The 21,323-nt window shown below is 43.8% G+C and overlaps 1 protein-coding gene across 8 annotated transcripts in view; it reads left to right on the forward strand.

The window, feature by feature from the left end:
• ATXN1 (ataxin 1) overlaps positions 1-21,323 on the forward strand; it is a 396,156-nt gene that overhangs the window by 95,215 nt on the left and 279,618 nt on the right. For 7 of the 8 annotated variants that reach the window (XM_030314798.1, XM_030314795.1, XM_030314794.1 and 4 more), the window contains one exon: positions 13,435-13,556. The gene's annotated coding sequence lies outside the window, so the exon portion shown is untranslated. Of the gene's footprint in view, positions 1-8,281; positions 8,462-13,434; positions 13,557-21,323 lie in introns of those variants that run through there. The other variant, XM_030314800.1, reaches the window with a different exon arrangement.

Here is a 21,323-nt window from a genome sequence, read left to right on the forward strand (position 1 = left end):
AGCACCCATAAAAGAAATGTGTTATGACTTGACTAACATTGAGACGATGATGGCATCGTGTTACAGTTTTTCGGATATTCTCACTGGTTTTAGATATTTAAAACTTTGCAGTGACTTCTTGTAGAACCAAATTTAAGAATAGTTTTCTACTCAGCTTTTTAAAGCTAATCATGTCATGATCTCAAACATTAGCTGGAGTACATCCACTCGGATGAGGGTGGTTTGTAATCTAGATGATACGCTCCGCATGTAACATCCAAATGAAATGTAGACTTGAGTTGCTGGCATGTGGTTGTGGTGAGAAGCAGTTGTTATATATTACTTGGTAGAATTCATATTCATATCTTGTCAGTTTACAGTGAGCCAGAGATTTAAAATAACATTTGTTTCTGTTTTAGTAACTGCTTAAAAAAAAATTTTTTTTTAATGTTTATTTATTTTTCGAGAGAGAGATTGACAGAGTGTGAGCAGGGGAGCGGCAGAGAGAGAGAGAGAGAGGAAGACACAGAATCTGAAGAAGGCTCCAGGCTCTGAGCTGTCAGCACACAGCCCGACGCGGGGCTCAAACCCATGAACCGTGAGATCATGACCTGAGCCGAAGTCGGACGCTCAACCGACTGAACCACCCAGGCGCCCCAGTAACTCCTTTAAAAAAAATATCCCAGATCATTATATTTTTCTTTTCTTTAACTTGCCTTCTGGTAGTGTTTTTAATACATGGCCTTTCAAGCAGTCATGAAACGTGTCAGTGCAGCTTGGCAATGGGTTAACAGGACGTGCTTCTAGGATTATTCTTAATGATTAAAAATCAAATTGATTTAAAAAAAAAAAACAAAACCTGACCCCAAATACAGATGAACCAAGAAAACCCAGAAAACAACAACAACAAAATATCTGTGAATGAAATGTTGGTTCTTGGTCTTCACATTCTCCACATCTGTTTTCTCCAGATCTCTCTCTTTTTTTTTTTTTTTTCAGTTTTTCATTTTGTAAAATTTATTTATTTAAATTTGAGTTAGTTGACTTACAGTGTAATATTGGTTTCAGGAGCAGAATGCAGCGATTCGTCTCTCACATACGACAGCCAGTGCTCCTCCCAACAAGGGCCCTGCTTCATGCCCATCCCCCATCTAGCCCATGCCCCTCCCTCCTCCCCTCCAGCAGCCCTCAGTTTGTTCTGTGTATTTAGGAGTGTCTTATGGTTTGTCTCCCTCCCTGTTTTTATCTTATTTTTCCTTCCCTTCTCTTACGTTCATCTGTTTTGTATCTTAAATTCCACATATGAGTGAAGTCAGAGGATATTTATCTTTCTCTGACGTATTTCACTTAGCATAATACACTCTGGTTCCCTCCACGTTGTTGCAGATGGCAAGAATTCATTCTTTTTAATCACCCAGTAGTATTCCATTGGATGTATAAACCACATCTTCTTTATCCATTCATCAGTCGATGGACATTTGGGCTCTTTCCATACTTTGGCTATTGTTGATAGTGCTGCTGAAAACATTGGGGTGCACCTGCCTCTTCAAATCAGCATTTTTGTATCTTTTGGATAAACACCTAGTAGTGCCATTGCTGGGTCATAGGGTAGTTCTGTTTTTAATTTTTTGAGGAACCTCCACACTGTTTTCCGGAATGGCTGCACCAGTTCGCATTCCAGAGGAGTGGGAAGGGAAGGACTCCAGTAGTGTGACCAGGAAGTAGAATTGACAGGATTTGGAACCAGCTCACTTGTGAAATATGGGGGAAGGCAAAGTGCTGAATCTGGAGTTCTCCATTTGGGCAACTCAGTGATGTCAGGGGACCAGGGAACAGGCTCAGTGGATCCCTAAGAGTGACGGGACCTCAGAGTCTTTCTCACCACCCACCACTGCTTTACTGCTTTTCTTTTTGATCCGTAACTTACCCCTTCTTGGTTGGGAGTCAAAGCCAGTGGCTCCTTCGGCTTCACTTGGGTGGTCTGAGGGTCAGCTGCTCAGGGCTGTGTGGACGCCACCAACGTGAACGTGGAGGGAGGCAAAAAGGAAGTGTCAGTTTAGAGCTGTCCCAGTGTATAATGTGAAAGACGGTTTAAAATTTTTGCCAGCCTCAGGGGCGCCTGGGTGGCTCAGTCGGTTGAGTGTCCCACTTCGGCTCAGGTCACGATCTCGCGGTTCACGAGTTGGAGTGCCACGTTGGGCTCTGTGCCGACAGCTCGGAGCCTGGAGCCTGCTTCGGATTCTGCGTCTCCCTCTCTCTCTGCCCCTCCCCTTCTCACGCTCTGTCTATCTCTCTTTCAAAAATAAATTAAAAAAAAACATTAAAAAATTATACAAGTTTTTCCCAGCCTAAGATTGCTCACTTCAGATTTCAAGAGCATTGGGAGAAGTGCTCACCAAATGAGAACATCAGCCCCCTTTTTTTTTTTTTTTTTTTTTTTGCGGAGCAGCACATTGAGGGGTCTACCAAGACAGAAAAAGAGGACAGAAGAGGACAGTGCTTCATAAACTATAATTACTTAAATGTTGCCCTAAGTAAATATTTAAAATATACTAAAATGGCAACATCAGGAAATGTGACTAAGAAGTCAGTCGGCCACACACCCTTTTCCCCACCTTTGTGGTTGTTGAAAATTTCCACCAAGAATGATAAAAAGCGTGAAGATCGGGGCTGTTAAGTTTCAGAGGAAGGCCAAAATTTGCATGGTTCTGTTAATCCAGTGATGGAGCTCACAAATGGAAACCCAATATTTAAGTTAGATAACTAAAGATGAACCATTACAGTGGCTTCCTGTTCTTGACTTCTGTGCAGAGGTTTGGGCATGGTGAAAACAAAAAAAAAAAAACAAAAAGAAAAAAACAAAAACCAAATCAGGCCTGATCCTAACCCTATCACTTGCATATATACACAGCGTCCAGTTTTGGGGGTTGGAGGGATTTTTTGGGTTTGAGAGAAAGGGCGGTTTTGGAGGAGAATGAAATGCCTTGTAAGGCTGACATAGTATAGAAGGATTACCAGGTGTTATTGTGACCTGATATTAGATCATTGCATCCATACAAAGTATGGAGCATAATTTTGCCAAGAGTAATTACGGTGCCGAGAGAATGAGTTGGAATCTTCTGTATTCTGTGGTCTGTGGACCACAGACGTATTCATTCAAAAGCTCCATGCCAGTTTGGGTACTCATATTGAAAGCAGAGATACAGAACACTTCAATGGGACCTGAAAGTGCACGTAATGGATGTCATTAAGAATGGCTGAGTCTGGGGCGCCTGGGTGGCTCAGTCGGTTAAGCGTCCGACTTCGGCCCCGGTCATGATCTTGCAGTTTGTGAGTTCAAGCCCCGCGTCGGGCTCTGTGCTGACAGCTCGGAGCCTGGAGCCTGCTTCGGATTCTGTGTCTCCCCCTCTCTCTTTGCCCCTCCCCCACTCACACTCTGTCTCTCTCTCTCTCTCTCTCTCTCTCTCAAAAATAAATATTAAAAAAAAAAAAAAAGAATGGCTGAGCCTTTAGAAAGGGCAAGACGCAATCAATGGATTTCTGGGTGTACCCCAAATCCACCTTTTTTTTTTTTTGACAAGAGTTAGTATACTCTCCTGCTTTCTTCTAAAGTCAATTCACATTAGGATGGACCTAATTCTGTCTACTCTGAGAATGTCACAAATAAACTGGCATGGAGTTTTCAGTGAACACCATCGATTGCCCTGCAAACTACTCTTTTTATTTTTATTTATTTTTTTTTTTAATTTTTTTTTCCACGTTTATTTATTTTTGGGACAGAGAGAGACAGAGCATGAACGGGGGAGGGGCAGAGAGAGAGGGAGACACAGAATCAGAAACAGGCTCCAGGCTCCGAGCCATCAGCCCAGAGCCTGACGCGGGGCTCGAACTCCCGGACCGCGAGATCGTGACCTGGCTGAAGTCGGACGCTTAACCGACTGCGCCCCCCAGGCGCCCCCAAACTACTCTTTTTAAAAAAATACCTAAAATTTCTGGCTGAATGACACTGCTAATTTTGTCTAATCTTGGGACGGAAGGATCTAAAGACGTTTAAAAATAAAACGGACATAAAATTACACTCCTATGTTCTTCAGTCTCCACCCGATCACGAAAAATACAAGCAAGCCTGATACGTTGTGTTTGGCACTCGGGAAGTGCTGTGAGCTTCTCCAGAAGTTCTTGAGAGCATTCGCCATCTGCTTATAGGTGTGCAAGACGAGAGTCATACTGGTGAAGCCATGTTCCCCTCTGTGAGGGAGTACACAACTAAGCCCATGTGGGTGGGGTTTCCTGCCCAAGGCGCTTGGAGGAAAGAGGGCTGGAGTAGTTCTGGAAGGGCAGCTGTCTTGAACTGGGAGTTGGAAAATGACTAACACTGATCTAGGAAGTTATTCAGCATGTTTTCAGTGATTCTGGGGTAGCAGAAGGAAAGCCATTGAGGTTAGAGACATAATGGTCAGAGGTGCATGGTGACCCAGGGTTGCTAAGGATTTAGAAAGCACTTGAAAAGGGCAATTAATACAGACCTACATCAGATATTTCGTGTCTGGGTCTGGACCACTGCAGTAAAGCAAATGTCACCATAAAATGAGTCAGATGGGGGTGCCTGGGTGGGTCAGTCAGTTAAGTGTCCCTCCGACTTCTGCTCAGGTCATGATCTCAAGGTTCATGAGTTCAAGCCCCGCATTGGGCTCTGTGCTGACAGCTCGGAGCCCGGAGCGTGCTTCGGATTCTGCGTCTCCCTCTCTCTCTGGCCCTTCCCCCTCTCACACTGTCTCTCTCTCAAAAATAAATAAATGTTAAAAAACAACTTAAAAGAAATAAATAATGAGTCGGATGAATTTGTGGGTTCCTAGTACATAACAGTTTATACTATACTGTCGACTATTGAGTGTGCAATAGCATCTCGCCTCAAAAACAATATGTATATCTTAATTTAAAAATACTGTCTTGCTAAAAAATGGTAACCATCATCTGAGCTTTCAGTGACCACAGATAATCCTAACAGACATAATAATCGTGAAAAAATTTGAAAGATAGGAGAATTCCCAACATGTGACACGGAGATACGACACCAACAAATACTGCTGGAAAAATAGCGCCGATAGACGTGCTTGAGGCAGGGTTACCGCCAACCTTCAGTTGGTAAAAAATAAAATATCTGGGGGTGCCTGGGTGGCTCAGTCGGTTGAGCGTCCGACTTCAGCTCAGGTCACGATCTCGCGGTCCCTGAGTTTGAGCCCTGCGTCGGGCTCTGGGCTGATGGCTCGGAGCCTGGAGCCTGCTTCGGATTCTGTGTCTCCCTCTCTCTCTGCCCCTCCCTCGTTCATGCTCTGTCTCTCTCTGTCTCAAAAATAAATAAACATAAAAATTTTTTTTTTTAAAAAAAAAATAAAATATCTGATCAGAGCTCTAAAGCGAAGTACAGTAAAACGAGGTCTGCCTGCATTTTCTCCTTGCCTTATTGTGGTGCCTTAGAGATGACTGGCATTTTCATTGCCTCTGTTTTCATAAATGTGCTTTCAGAGGAATAAAGAGAGGACACGGGCTAAAGGGACCTCGGGTTTTCTTCACAGAGCATCCTTACGGGTGCTGCGTCCTCATGACTTTTTAAGAATCAGCAGAGCGACTTCATGCATCCAACATATGTGGCTTTTGAGTGAGACTTCTTTTTTCCACGGGATGATGTGGACAGTGTGCTTTGGGAGGCGGAAGGATGTTCCTGTTATACACATTCATTAGTGTGGGCTCCGAACTAATTCATCGAGCAGCTACTCACTTTGAAACAGGAAAATGAAGAAGGTATTTCATGATTTTTTTTTTTTTTTTTTTGGAATCACGGCCAGAGGAAGAATCTGGATTCCTAAACCGTGAGCTGGAAACGAGGACTTAAGAGAGAATTGTTGGCGTCAGACAGAAGTTGGAGTCCTGAATCTGTTAGCTAGTTAGTTTGCACGTTGAGTACATTACTTCACTCCATTCACCTATATTTCTTCATTTATTACAAATAGAATAACGGGGGGTGGGGGGCGCCTGGGCAGCTCAGTCAGTCGGGTGTCCAAGTCTTGATTTCGGCTCAGGGCACGATCTCACAGTTCATGGGATGGAGTCCCACGTCAGGCTCTAGGCCACAGCGTGGAGCCTGCTTGGGATTCTCTCCCTCTCTTCCTGTCTCTCGGCCCCTCCCCCTGCTCACTCTCCCTGTCTCAAAATAAGTAAACTTGAGAATAAAAGATAGTCTCAAAATAGAAAACAGAGGTGTCTACCACTGAGGGTGATTTTAAGGCTACAAGGAGATAATGTAATTTGAGGGCTTAACATTCAAATATTAGCTATTATTATTATTATTATTATTATTATCATTACATGTGTATGTTAACACCCAAAGATAGCCAGTGTTCTTTAGTCATTCTTAATAAGTAGTTAATGGTTTATAATTACATACTTACTTTGTTAACTGATTTCATGCAACAGGCCTTTCTGAATCTTTCTCAGGGCACTTAAAAAGTTCATTGCCTTCAGCGAAAGTAGAGCCTTACTAGATTATTAAGACCTGGATTATTAAAAGAAAGCATTTGCTGGGGCACCTGGGTGGCTCAGTCGGTTCAGCATCTGACCTCAGCTCAGGTCATGATCTCAAGGTTCATGAGTCTGAGCCCCACGTCGGGCTCTGTGTTGACAGCTCAGAGCCTGGAGCCTGCTTTGCTTCGGATTCTGTGTCTCCCTCTCTCTCTGCCCCTCCCCTGCTCGCACACTCGTGCGCATGCTCTCCCTCTCTCTCTCTCTCTCTCTTCTCAAAAATAAATAAACATTTAAAAAGATGTTTATTTAGGGGCACCTGGCTCTGTGCTGACAGCTCAGAGCCTGGAGCCTGCTTCAGATTCTGTGTCTCCCTGTCTCTCTCTGCTCCTTCCCCCCCACTCAACCTCTGTATCTCTCTCAAAAATAAATAAACTTAAAAAAAAAAAAAGCATTTGCTAAAGAAGTCTAAAGGGTACACCTTTCACACAGTGTTACCTGGAAGAATCCAAGTAAACAGGTGTTTTCTTGACAGTGTGCCCTTTCCTCCTGGCCCTTCGGAGTTCATGTCATGGCCACAGCCAGCCTATACTTCAAGCAAACACTATAGAACAAGAAATTGAATGCAGAGGCACATTTGAAAACTTAACTTTTCTCCGTTAAGCCAGATATGGGAGAGATTTGCAGAAGTTCAAATCATTGTCACTCTTCTTAATAACCTTTTTTGTCTTGGAAAATGTAGTTGCTTTTTATGAAGAGACGCTATTTTATGTAACATGCAGTGGGTCTATTATCATTTGTAGCAAATGAATGAATTTTAACGTAGTTCAAAACTGTTTTAATTTGTAACACAGCGGATATTGTTCAATATCATCTGCCTCGTTAAAAGCTCTTTGGGGTCCTCAGTTCATTTTGGGGTACAAAGGGGACTTGGGACCAAAAGTTTGAGAACCACTGGCTTGGCATTTTGGGTCCTAGGGTGCATTTTGGTCAGTGTGTATCTGCCAGTTGCTTACGTCTCCTGGGAGAATTGTCCTGTGGTCAAATGTGTTTGGGGCCAAGATGCATGCTTCTCTGAGATTTGCAATACCTATCAATACACCAGAGCCCCTCAAAAGTGTTTCCCAAATGTATCTGAATCTTTTTAGTCCTCGTTTTATTTTTAGCATAGCATGACATTTCACCATGGAATATGTCGTCCCATTGAACACACCGGCCAATACACGACATATACTACCCTCTCCCCATTTCTTAAACATAAAAAGCAAGATTCATCAAGTACTTTCCTTCAAATCCATGTGTTACTTAGAGGAAGGCCCATGAAAGTTTACTAATTGATCTCACCGACTCTCTTTTTAAAAAGAAAAACCACGCATCCTTCATCACTTTATACTATTTGGCTTATAATCGGCAAAGCTGACTTCACGATGCAAATTCATACATTTGCACAAGTCTTTGAGACATTTTTGTCTGTTAATCGGTAGCATCTGCTCTTTGTGTCACAAGACGGAGTCATGCCATTTCCACACAAATTGTCCAAATTGCAGCCTAGCCGGGGACCTGTCACTACTGTTTGGTATTTTTAAATGGATATATATATATATATATATATATATATATGGATATATATCCATATATATACACACACCTGTGCTGATACATCATATGTCTTTCTAAAACATAGTCGCTCTTCGTAACAGAAAGGTTTATAAATGGCAGGTGTTTGTTTTTTTTTTTTTTTTAATTTCTTATGATTCTTTCTTTCTAGTTCTTTGGTTTCCATTGGTTGTGGGCATAATTGTAACAGCTAAAACAAGAGAAAAGGCTTCCACAGTGTGGATGAGGAACATGTTCCTGGCTGCACTTGATGGACATTGTCCTCCTAAAAAATAAGGACGCTACAATAACCAGCAACAGTTCCTTTCTGACAACAGCGACGTTCTAAATTTGTAATGAGACAGAGGTACAGAGGTCACGTCTTTCACTTTCTGTATTTCATGTCTGTGTTGGGGGAAGAATGGAAAAGTCTTAATTTGTTGTAACCATTAAAAGGATGATAGTTACTGTACATTATGTAGTTCAAAAGCTTTTGTTCTTTATGTTTTGGCCTTGCCAGTTCCTACTTAGAAACTTAGTATTTGTTGAATCCTTGGTGACTCTCTATTGGCAACTGAAAATTGATTGTCCCTTATTCTGTAAAAAAAAGAAAAAAATTCAGGCAGAAATACCGTGGCTGTCTTATCCAGCGTCTTGGTGTTTTCTTAGCACTGAGCAGTTTTAGCGAGAGGTCTTTAAATGTGCAAAAGGACATTGAGTCTATCGGAATTTATATTAGAGCATTTTGTAAACTATGCTGGAAATTCTCTCATAGTTAAATTAACCAGATTAACCAGACTGAAATTGAAGAACCAGATGGAGGTTACTCTTCAAATGGCAAGGGGCCACCTTTCCATCTTCTTTGGCGGCTCAGTATATATCGTTAAGGTATTTGGGAGATTGAAAATAGAATCACAGAACTACGTGACAGGGTAAGAAGTTTGGTAAAGATGCACTTGGCCATTGTTTATATAAACTCTATGATGTTAACACTTCCTGCAAGGGAGAGTCATATTTTAGGTATGCACATACGAGGTGAAAAAGGTTATCCTGGAGGGGTCCGGTCATGCATCCACAGAGAGCTTCAGCTCTGGAGTCAGATGGCCCGCGTTGGAGTCTCACCTCCGTCACGTTATGTGTGGTGTTGGGCAGGCGATGTAACTTCCTTGCAACTGTTTCTCCAACTGTAAAAAGTCGTATAAAATTCGTGGAACAGCGTCTTAACACATTATGACTGTATTAGTTATCTACTGCTGTGTTATAAATTACCCTGCAACTTGGGCGTTTCAAATAACAAATACTTACTATCTCACAGTTTCTGTGAGTAGGAGCCAAGGCACATCTTTGATCCGTGTCTGTGGCTTGGGGCCCCCATAAGGTTGCAGTCAAGCCATTAATTAGCCCAGGCTGCAGCCTCATCTGAAGGATGGGGTGGGGGTGAGGTTGGGATCTGCCTCCAAGCTCATTCGTACAGATGCTACCAGACCACAAGGGCCCCTCCACAGGCTGGCCTCACAGCCTGGCGTTGGTGGGTGACCCAGGAGAGAATGTGTGAGGACATTCAAGATGGATGCCAGTCGTGTAGTCACCTAATCTTGGAAATGGCACCTGTTACCTTTGCCAGCCTCTGCTTGCTAGACGAGAGTGACTCAATCCAGTCCATACTCAAGGGGAGGGTATTTTAGACTTCCGTATCCTACCATCTACTTGGTATCTAAGGATGTCTAATAGGCATCTTAAACCTAACATGCAAAAATGGAGTCCCCAGCACCTGCTTTTCCCACGATCTTTTCTGTTCGGTGAATGGCAACTCTGTTCTTACAGATGATCTGGTCAAAAATTTGAACTATCCTCCTTAACTCTTTTCTTGCTCTTATACCCCTTGTGAACTTGACTTTCAAAATATATCCAGGATCTCACCAGTTCTCACTACCTCCTCCCCCAGTCCACGTGTTGGGTGTCTCACCTGAATTTTCGCAGTAGCCTACCTGGGCTCCCTGTCTTCAGCATTGTCCCCTTAGGGCCTGTTCTTCACAGCAGACAGAATGATCCCTTAAACATAAGGCAGAGCATTAGACTACTCCATTCACAATTCTCTAGTGTCTTCTCCTGTCACTCGGAGTAAAAAGCCAAAGTCTATGCAATAGCCTACAAGGCCTCTTGTGATTATAAAATTATTTTTCTGCATTTAATTGTATAAAATGATGTTTGTATAATAAATATCCATATACATATGTCTGTGAAAGCACGTATTTGTATGTTTAATTGCTTAATTTATCTGGAATCTATTTTCTGAATCATGTAAGATGGGGATCTGACTCTTTCCAAATAATGAGCTAATTTTCCTGTCACTATATATTGAACAGAACACCCATTCCCCACTAGCATGGTATTCCACCACGAACCTGGTAGTTTTTTTCCCCATGCAGTCTAATTGTTGAATTTTAGAATAGTGATATTCCTAACAGGTCCTATAAGATACAATTTAGAGATTTCATTTGATGTGGGATACTCAGATACATGTAAAAACAACTTGAATTCTAGTTGGGAATTAATTATGGAGAACAGTTACTTGTGTCCCTTTATATGAGAGATAAGGAACTAATTCTACCTGGGAGATTGTGACTTAAATTGAAAAATCCAGTTAGCTGCAAAACTCAGATGAAAAGAAAGGGGAAAAAAAATCCTCATTGCTTTTAGGCCACTGTTTCTGACACGTGTTGATACACTTTGCTGTCGCTGCTTAGAGCTGTTGAGAAAATTATCACAAAAATGCTTATCGAATTTCAGACCCTGTAAGGATATCATCTGGATTGAGATCCTTGTTTATCCAGGTAACTTTCAGCATGCAGGCGTATCTGTGAATGCTGTAGTCCCCTGGTGTTCTTTTCTTCTGTCTAGACTTTTGGTCTTATCTCTGTTTATAGCTTCCACTGGCGAACAAGAATGGGTATGCAAAGGAGATTAAACTGTTCTGTTGGTTGGTTGTTTTGTGGTGTTTTGTTGGTTATTGGCATTAGCGGCCCTGATGAAGAGTTTGCTGGAAGATGGAAGTATGTTGAAATTCTCGCTTGAAAGGAAGTGGATAGAATGTTCAGTGGTTTCCTTTTGACAAAAACGGTCTCATACCTGGTGCACGGTGTGTCATTGAGGGTCGACTATAAATCACAAAACGGATTGCTTCAGCTCCTTCACATCTACAGAGATAAGAGTGGGAAATCGTGTCACTGAGATCCGTCCCTGTCCCTCCCTTTTTCTTCCTCCTCCACAAGACGTGTGACTTGCCCCGTGTGGACTTGCCCCTTGGCTCTGGCAGCCAAGGAAGGGCCCTGAGCTAATGAGGGAGCCGTGCTTCCTCTCCTGGATGATTTTACTACCACTTGGTGCCAAGATAGAATCCAGAAGCCAATGTCTTTTTTTAGGCAGAAACAGCACAGAGAAAGAGAGACAAAGAGGGCCGAGAGAAAATAGAGAGCTTCTGGTAAACTTTGAACCAACACCATAACGTGGCAGTCAGTGAGCAGTGGGCACGAGTGATTCCACCCAGAGTCTGGTCAAGGCACAGATGAACCTGCTGTGTGCCCGGCCTCCCTGGGCCGGCAGCTTCGTTTGCGGAAGAATCTTGAACTCGACGACAGAGACCCCTCCAGGTCGAAACCACCGAGCTGGAGAGCTGGTAACAAATGAAAGAAAGGCAGTAATTTATTTTTAGTAAAAGAAGATTGATACCAATAACTCGCAGTGGGCTTGCCTAAATCCTCCTCTTCCCTTTCAAATTCTGTTTTTACCCACACGGTAAGCTCAAGACAGTTTGTCGTGCTCTGAACTTCCTGGCTTGTGTTGATTTGTTAGCAATATGTTGCTGTTACACATTTGAGTGGGAGCTGAGTTACATTGCATGAAAAAGCTGCTCTAGAGGCTAATAAAAATCGTGACAACCCCACTTTCGGTGGGTATTGATAGCATCAAGAAAATAAAAAAGACTTTGCCATTTTCAGGCAGTCGCTCTTCCAACTAGACTGAAAATATAATGGGCTTCAACTCAACTCGCTCGTTTAAGCATTACCCCAGAGCAGCTTTCTCTTCCTCCTCAAAAGTTCTGAGTGCCTACACGAATTTAACCACAGACAGACACAACCCCCTCCCCCCAAAAGGTCTTTTCGAACACGTTGAGTATTTTGTCAAGCAATGGCTTCAGAAGGCTCTCAAGGAATCGGTAATTCACGCAGTCATCTTGTGAGACAGGAAAGTATATATCCGCTCTCTTACAGCGGGGTCATCGGATAGTGACCTGGCAGTGGCCGCAGGACCTTTGCAAACACGTGGAGTTTGGAGTCACAAGTGGGTTGCAGTCATCCTGGTGAGAGAACTGGATGGTGGTCTTGCTGTGTGTTTGCAAAACAGACGAGGAAGAGCTCCTAAAGAGCTAGAAAAGGCTGCAGACGGTTTTGGAAGGCTGTTTCCAGGCTCAAATGGCCAATGTCAAAAAAAAAAAAAAAACAGCAGTGGAGGGGACTTGTTAGAGCATGGGAAGAGCTCGAACAAAACCCCGTGACAGGTGACTGTTATAAGTCACAAGGCAGAAGAGGACTCTCCGAAGCCACCTTGTCACACACGGTTCTCATGTGTATGCTTTGTTGGCACCTCTGAGGAGGGGTAGAGAGGCATGTGCATTTTAACCATTCGTTTCATATTTAGCGTGTAAAGTAAATGCCGTTTTCCAGCTTGGGCGGGGGGCAGTTCTTGATCAAGTTGTATCGAGACTCGGCATGAACACCCATCGATTAAATTACCTGTTTCCTGTGCAAAATAGAAAGTTTCCTCTTTCTGACCCTGTCTCTTTTTTGTTGTTGTTGTTCAGTCCTAACCGCCCTGTGTTTAAAGATGTTAATGTTGGCTCAGTGAGTCTGAGTCTTTAATGGGCAGAATCAGATGACTTTTGATTTGACACGAAACTTCCTCCCCTTTCTATCCTTGATAACTGCCCATCAGTTATCTCTAGTTATTAAACGTAAGGAATCCTTCTTTATATATTTATTTCAGTTAGTAAACTTGAAATTCTGCAAGCATGTTGCTGGTGGTTTATATCCCAGCTTTCAAAATACGCTACCTATCCGACAGGTGTTCCGTTTTCTTTCCCCCTTCTCCCTTCCCACCTCTAGTATTTCAGGGTACCATATGTAGATCAGTCGTGTGATAGCTTCGTTCTGATCATGAACATGCTTGTTTGAGGTTATAAAGAATACATCTGAGAGAGGTCAGGGATTTCCCCCTGAATATCAACTAACTGCTTGAAGTGGCATTTTTCATTCTGACTTGTTTTGTTTTCTTTTCCTGTAGCATACTGGAGCAAAATGAAAGAGTTTATTCTGAGGCCTCTGATGCACTGCTTCCCCAGGCCATGAGGAAGAAAGAGTGGACTTCAGCCTGTATGAATGGTCTTGAAACACGAATGGTTGTGGGTAAGTCTTCCAAAGGACTTGGCATTCGTTAGCTTTAGATGTCATCAACCATCATTTATTCGGTGGCTCAGGACATTTTTTTTAAGGGCATGGCTGTTCCTCCACAACCCAAGCAACAGGATGTTTGAGAGACTGTTGATGAAGAGTCCAGAGAGCAACTAAATTTACTCAGTGTGTTTCTGAAATTTGCAGAGTAGTGGGATCTGAGGACAATGCATTTGTGGTTAGAGAAGACCGAAACAAACAAACAAACAAACAACTGTACACACAAACAACCAACAGACTACACCTTCCAGACATTCCTTTTAGCTGAGACCATAAGGAATTAAGCACACCCGAGACCCTCAATTCACTCTGAAGGCAGATTTGTTACCCTGTAGTGGAGTATCGGGATGGGCAAAGTGAGAAGTGCTGGGAGTTTCCGTCTTGCTCAGTAAATAATTACTGAGCACCTTTTAAAAACCGTACGTAGAGCCCTGAATGACAGCCTTGGTCTGGAGGTAGAATTCAAATGCTCCAAACTGTTAGCAAACAACAGATAAGTTCCCAACGAGACACAAAAATATTGTCGTTTTTCCAAGGAAGGTTGATCAGCCTCGTTGGTTGTAGTTCTTGGGCACCGTCCTCACACGGAAGCTACTTCTGCACATCTCTCTTGGTGACCTTGGACAACTTACTCGTCCTCGTGGAATGAGTCACCTGTAAAAATGCCAGTGCACGCCTTCATGGTCTCTTGCAGCTCTGAAATCCCACAGCTGACTCTAGCGAAATTAATGAAATAATTAGACCCTTGGGTTCTCGCTCAGCCAAATCAGTTGTGAGCCCTTGGCAAGTGATCTTTGGCAGGGGTGGTGCTCGCTGGACGGGCCAGTGTGGAGAAGAGGGGCCAGGCACTTGGTGGAGGGGGGGCCCTTCTCCCTCCTTCTCCCTACGATCTTGTGAACCAACCCTTTGGTCAGAGAGGCCTTGCGGTGTCTGTGGTTAGTAATGTCTTGCGGCATTAAAGACAACGTGGCACGTTGTTATATGAATGTAATGCAATGTGATATAATACGGTATAGTATGATGTAATATCGTCCTTTATTTTTCTGTCGTGGATCTCCCTCTTCCTTCTCTGTTGGCTGTCACTATCTTACGGGTTATCTGCCAGTCTCTGAACCCCATGAAGCCCCAAACTTTGTCTTACGTTGAACAGGATTGATTATTTTTCTTTCTTACTGAACATCCCTGTTCTGAACAGAGCTCTGAATGACACTTTAAATGATGCTCACATATCACTCTTGTTAGCAGCCTGCTGTCTGCTTCAGAGTGGTGCATTATTTGGGTTTCATAACAGCATTTTTTCCCCCCTCTGACAAATGTTAAATTACGAAGTGCAGGAAACCACATGAATGCGGTGGGATGAAAATGTGAACACAGTGTTATCTGGAAACGCCAGTGTTATGATTCTTTCTCCTGGTGACAGTCTCCTCCCTGTACTCAACGTATAAAGCCTATTTACCTGTTTGGTGGCCGCCTTCTAACTCCTGTCTTTCTCTTCACTAAGACTGTGTGCCACGGTCCCCGTGTCACACTGAGTCGGGAAGTTTGTTTAAGATGACTGCCTGGGGCTGTCTCTTTCTCTCCAGGTCCTGCCTGACCACTGAGCCCGGCTCACATTCACAAAGCCTTCCCAGAATGCTCTGGCCTCTATGAGCTCCTATAACATTTAGAACTTGCACCATAAAAAAAAAAAAAAAATATGTATGGCTACCTATTGCTTTGTGGGTGTTTGCTGCCACCCCATCTGGGTTGCAGGCTGCTGGGGGGCAGGGATCACATCCGAGCCCACAGTTTCTCAAAGGTGGTCTAGCCCCAGGACCTCCTGCAGCAGAATCACCTGGGCATACAAAGCAGCAGATTCAGCAACACCAGGCTCGATGAGTCAGAATTTCTGGGGATGTCGAGCCCGAGAAACTCACCGCAGACAACTCTTGAGCGCACAGAGGTTTGTGAAAACTGCCTGAGCTTACCTCTTCATCCTCCCCTGTACCTACCTCCTCACGCGCGGCATAGGGTCTAGATCTGAGCGCATCACAGATACCCAGGACGTATTTGCTTGCTGACCTAAACAGCATCCTCCTGTGATGGTTGCACTCGCTCTTCAGTCGCCCTAGCCTTTTTGGGATGTGAAGTCTGCATATTCTCTGAACCCTTAGAAACCTCGTTTTGGCTAAATGTGTAGTCCCCTAGGTCGGAGGCTCTTCCGGAAGCCTTCTTTTTATATCTCCTCTTCACGCAGTGACCCTGCCTGTCCCTATTCATGAGCAGCCCCTGCCCACGTGCAGCCCAGCAGTAACGTCAACTCTGGGGACAGGGACCGGAGTGTCAGGGCAGGAGACAGAGCTGAGGTGGGAGCAGCGCTGGGCTGACCTTGATTGCTTTATCCTCGGATCCCAAGGCCACGCCTGCTGCCCCTGGCAGTACGTTTTGAATGCTATTTCTTTCAGCTGTTAGGGCTCCGAGGTTGTCCACTTTGGTGGCAGGAGAGCGATCCCATTGCTGAAAGCAATAAAGTTAAGCTGCAGTGGACAGACATCAAAGCAGCCCCGGTGCCAGCAGCAGATTCAGAATTTGAATCTGATGACAACAGACTGCGTGGTGACACGGGCCCCCTCCTTCCCTTCTCCGCTTGCTCCAGCAAGGGCGAGCCTGGCAGAGGAGATTGGCTTCTAGGGCAACTCCTGATGCCCTTGCTGGTGGGTCCGGCCCTGGGACGAGATCTGACAGAAACCCAACCAAAGAGCTCTTGGAAGCCCAGCCAGCCTGTAAGGGAACCAGTGGGCTAATCGGGAAATGTACCAGCTGTGAACACAATCACTACGGGAGCGCCTGGGTGGCTCAGTGGGTTGAGCGTCCGACGTCGTCTCAGGTCATGATCTCGCAATTGACGAGTTCGAGCCCCACATCAGGCTCTGTGCCGACAGCTCGGAGCCTGGAGCCTGCTTCGGATTCTGTGTCTCCCTCTGTCTCTGCCCATTCCCTGCTCATGCTGTCTCTCTCTATCTCAAAAATAAATAAAATATTAAAAAAAATTTAACACAACCACTACCATTAAACATTTTTTTAACATTTTCTCTAATATGTTTTAAGGTTTATTTACTTATTTTGAGAGGGCGTGTAGAGAGGGAGGGAGAGAAGAATCCCAAGAAGGCTCCATGCTGTCAGCGCAGAGCCCGACGTGAGGCTTGAACTCACAAACCGTGAGATCGTGACCTGAGCCGGGATCAAGAGTCGGACGCTCAACCGACTGAGCCACCCAGGTGCCCCAAACCTTTTTTTTTTTTTTTTTTGCAACTTTTTGTATGTTTTCACTCTTGCTTAGTCACACACAGTGTTACTTAAGAGAAGTTGTGCCAGTCTTGAATTACGTTTGTGTTGCAAGGCACATTCAGGCGCAGTGACAGGAAGCGTCTTCTCCCACGTGTCCGAATAATTTTGCTGATGGGGGGTTTGGAGAGCAAGAAGGTATAACAGGATGGGTTGGGAATGGGGTTTTTTCCTCATTTTCAGCTAAGGGGAGAAAAGAGAGCCCAGGTTTCCGAAGCAATGCTGAGAGCAAAAGAGGCTTTGGCTCACGTGCTTGGTCGAAATCTGCCTGGATGTCCTCTCTGTAGCCTCTTCCGGTCCAGTGGGGGTGAAGCCTGCCTCTGTGATGCAGGAGCCAGGTGCACAGGCCGTCGGTCACGGGAGAGAAACATACAGGTGTTGACATCAGTGTCTTGAGACTTCATTAAAGGTTTTAAAGTGGAGGAATGACGAGGGGCAAAATTAAAGAAATTATAAGGCACACAATTTTAGTGAACTACCAAAGGCATTGCTGTTTTGGAGGTCCTTAACAGCGCGTGGAATTTTTCCTGATGAGTAGTCATCCGTGGTTGGGAAAGAGGAGCGCTGGTTCTAAAAGAACGTTTGACTACATCACTTGTGTTGTTTACCACGAGGCATTCTCGAGAACTGCAGATTTTCCAAATGGCTTCCTCAGTCATCGGCGCTGCTTTTGCAAGGCAGATATAAATAGGGAACAGTCAGTCCAGTACCCTCCCTGAAGACCATCACTGGAAAGCTCTTTAAAGGCTTTCTAGCCTAGAGAAGTTAGACAGCCGTCATGCACCCAAGCTGATGTTCTCTGTAAAGCAGTACTAAGCATGCCTTCCGGGTGATGTGTTATAACCCTCTCTTCTTGCTGATAACTATCATGGGCTCATTGTACCAGTCCTTCAGAGAAGCGATGTGGTTTTGTATAACTGAGTGAAACCACACCAGTTCAGGAAATGCAGTGAATTGCCTTATAATAGGCATCATCAAAACAGATGGTGATTAACTTGGAAGGTACCCTTCCTTGGTGACAGTTTGAAAGCTTTGAAAGGAGGTGTTTGCGGTGCATCAAAAGAAATTAGGATTAAACTGCCACATTTGCACACGGTTGGCGTGAAAACTGAAAAGAAACTCATCAGAGTTCCTTACTGCACATGCTTTCCCTGAAGGCATCATCACATCGTGGCTTCATTATCCATTCCACTCTAATGACTAACGTTGCTCTCTCTTCCTCCCTGGAGTTTAAGACCATTGGCTTCCAACTTCCTCCCAGATGGCTCTGGTTGGGTGTCATAGGTACCTCCAACTACACCCCCTCCTGTCTCTGCCCCGTCTCCCTTTATGGGTTCCTTGTTTTTAAAGAAACAGGATCAGCGACCAGCCAGTCATTGATGCTGGACACCATCTCCTCTTCCAACGCTTCGGCCCTTGACCACCTGCTAGAGTTTTACCTCTTGCTTATTACTTCACGGTCTTCCCACTCTTCTCCATTCCTCTGCTCTTGTTCTGTTGCTGTCGTTACCATCCCTTGCCCCGACCGCTGCAGGCACTGCCCAGAGACTACATTTGCCTTAGGTCTTTCTTCCTGTATTCCATTCATCCTACTGTTTTGGGACTTTCCTTCCCAAAGATAAGGGTCTGGTTGAATCACTCTCATTCCTAAAAACCCTTGACAGCCTGCGCAAGTACGGATCCTTTCATGTTAAGGATCGAACTCAGACTTCAAACTTGTGTTTATGATCGATCACGCATCGATTCGCATTGATTACAAAATCATGATGAAATGTGTGCCTGTGCCTGTCAACAAAGCCTGGAAGTAAGGAAAGCAAAAATTAAGATGTTTGTAGGATTAGAGCGGTTGGTACTTTTCTTTAGAAATAATACTCCTCTGGTGTTTTCCATCGCAGTGAATGAATATGATGAAGTAAAAGGAAAGATTTAAAGGATTTTGTTAGCTTCCCTTTCCCTACAAGATAAAATGGTGACTTAACTGCATGACATTCAAGATCCCTGGGAATTCATTACCAAGTCACCATCGAAATCTCGTCCCTCCCTCCCATCTCCCCACATGACACTTCTTGCCTTTCTAAATATACTGTGTACTTTAGCAGCCATGACTTTTTCATGTTGATTCTTCTGCCTGAAATTCTGTTTCTCTACCCCGTGAACATCATTCACTGATGCCTGATGGGAATGTCCTCTCTTCCTACGTGAGCTCTGTGGATGGCAGTTCTTTGATTTTGCAGCCATCTCTGTGGATGACCCACAAGGGTGGAGATTGGTCTATTTTAAACCTTGTATTCTAAGTAGTGAATCCATTCCTGTGCACAGTATGGCTTAATAAATATTTACCAAAGGTAAAAAGAGACAACTCATTTAGAAGTATACAAGTAGGGGGTGCCTGGGTGGCTGAGTCGTTGAAGTCTGACTCTTGATCTCAGCTCGGGTCTTGGGGTCGTGAGGTCAAGCTCCGGGTTGGTCTCCGTGCAGGGCGTGAAACCTACTAAAAAAAAAAATAGACAAGTAATCCTTCAAGTAGGATTTAAAATGTTTCAGATCATCTCAGTGCTAATTACGGTGTTGTAAAAATTATAAAAAGTTGATGTTTTAGGTTAAACGATTTTTACGAAAGTCACCGGACTCGGCATCATACCATTTTAAGTAAACCAGTAGAGTGAATCTTTGGTATTTGAAAATTCTAACATCAGGTAGAATCACTTCAGCTCCTCAGGAGCCATATTTGTGAAGTTACTAGAAATTGCTTTTTACTGTTCTATGTCATGAAAAAATCATATCGGCCAAATCAGAAATCCACAGAAATGACACATCCAGTATTGGCAACATAATATGAATATGTGGTATTTTTTCCTGAAGGGGATTGAAAAAGCCAAGACTGGGTAACATTAAAGGATTGATATAACATTTTCAATTCTGAAAGGCTATTCTACTCTAGAAATATACTTGTTACTATTTTTTCGTTTCTAAGAATTCTGTTTGGTTAAAATTGCAAAGGAGAAAAAAATATCTTGGCTGAAACAAAATGAAAAGTCATCTCCAAAATTAATTTGGCATCCTCAAAAGTTCCTTTGCAAAGGGAGGAGGAGGTTTTTTAATATCACATGTTAAAAATGCCACTAAAAAAAAATCATCATTTGCACTTGTGAGCAAGGAATTCAGAATGGTATTTAATGGAGATCAATGTGCGAGGCATGTTACCCATCTTTTTAAACAATATTTTGACATTAGGGGAAGGCTGTTTAATAGTGTATATTGTTTTATAATATATATTATACATGCCATATATATTTTTCCTATTAATGTTTTGGTTAGCATCAGTAAGTCGGGATAGAGAATTTCAGTTTAAGATTTGCCACTTTTTCTGCGTGATATTCCTACCTGACCTTCAGTTTGCTTGCCCGTGAAATTATGACAAACGTCGAACCACTGTTGGAATAACGAATTTAGAAATTGATCAGTCGACAACATGTGCTGATTGACCGACTAACAAAACCTTAAATACTGTATCACTTTGCAGCACCTCCTAGAAGTTGATCTTTGTCTGTTCTGCACAGTGAAGAACCTTTGCTGAATTTGTTATTTTTCTGTTCTGAGCCTTGCATTCATTTGTTTTTATTTTATTTTTTTAATGTCTCTTTATTTTTGGGGGGGGGGGAGCGGGGGAGGGACAGAGAGAGAGGGAGACAGAGGATCTGAAGTGGGCTCCTTGCCGACAGCAGAGAGCCCAACTTGGGGCTCGAACTCTCGAACCATGAGATCGTGACCTGAGCCAAGGTCGGATGTTTAAGCGACTGAGCTGCCCAGATGCCTGCTTTGTATTCATTTAAAAGCCTGACCATTTGGCTGTTTAGAAGATGCACCAGGAAATAGGTGTATCTGAAACTGGTATATCAATGTACGTCAACTACACTTCCATTAAATACACACACACACACACACACACACACACGCACAAAACGTTAGCCGTTATGGTCCTATTACTTTCATGGTATCCAGTTAGACTATTACTCAGTTTGTAATAAAAATTTTACAGCCTTTATTCTTGGTGCCTTCCTCCCAACTGAATTCATGCGTCTTTGCTCTGTTAGGGAAGGCGCAGTGTGTGACAGAGCCCGGTCCGGGAGGGTGAGAAAACGCTGTGGGAACGCAAAGGGATGAGACGGCTGGTCCAGCTATAAAGTGGTGAGGACGTGGCAGTGGGGTTTGGAGCTAGACTTTGAAATATGGCTAGGATCCCGAATGGTAGGAGGGTGAGGAATGAAAGCGAGGAGAAGGAAGAGGGCACGTCGTGGACCGGCTCGGGCCCAGTGTGAGGTGGGTGAGAGAGAACGATGAGAGATTGGGGAGGAGCGGGGCTGCTTGGATAAAGACGGTAATAATAATGATTAGTGC

Source organism: Lynx canadensis, chromosome B2 (genome assembly GCF_007474595.2).
Source record: "Lynx canadensis isolate LIC74 chromosome B2, mLynCan4.pri.v2, whole genome shotgun sequence".
NCBI classification, from domain to species: Eukaryota; Metazoa; Chordata; class Mammalia; order Carnivora; family Felidae; genus Lynx; species Lynx canadensis.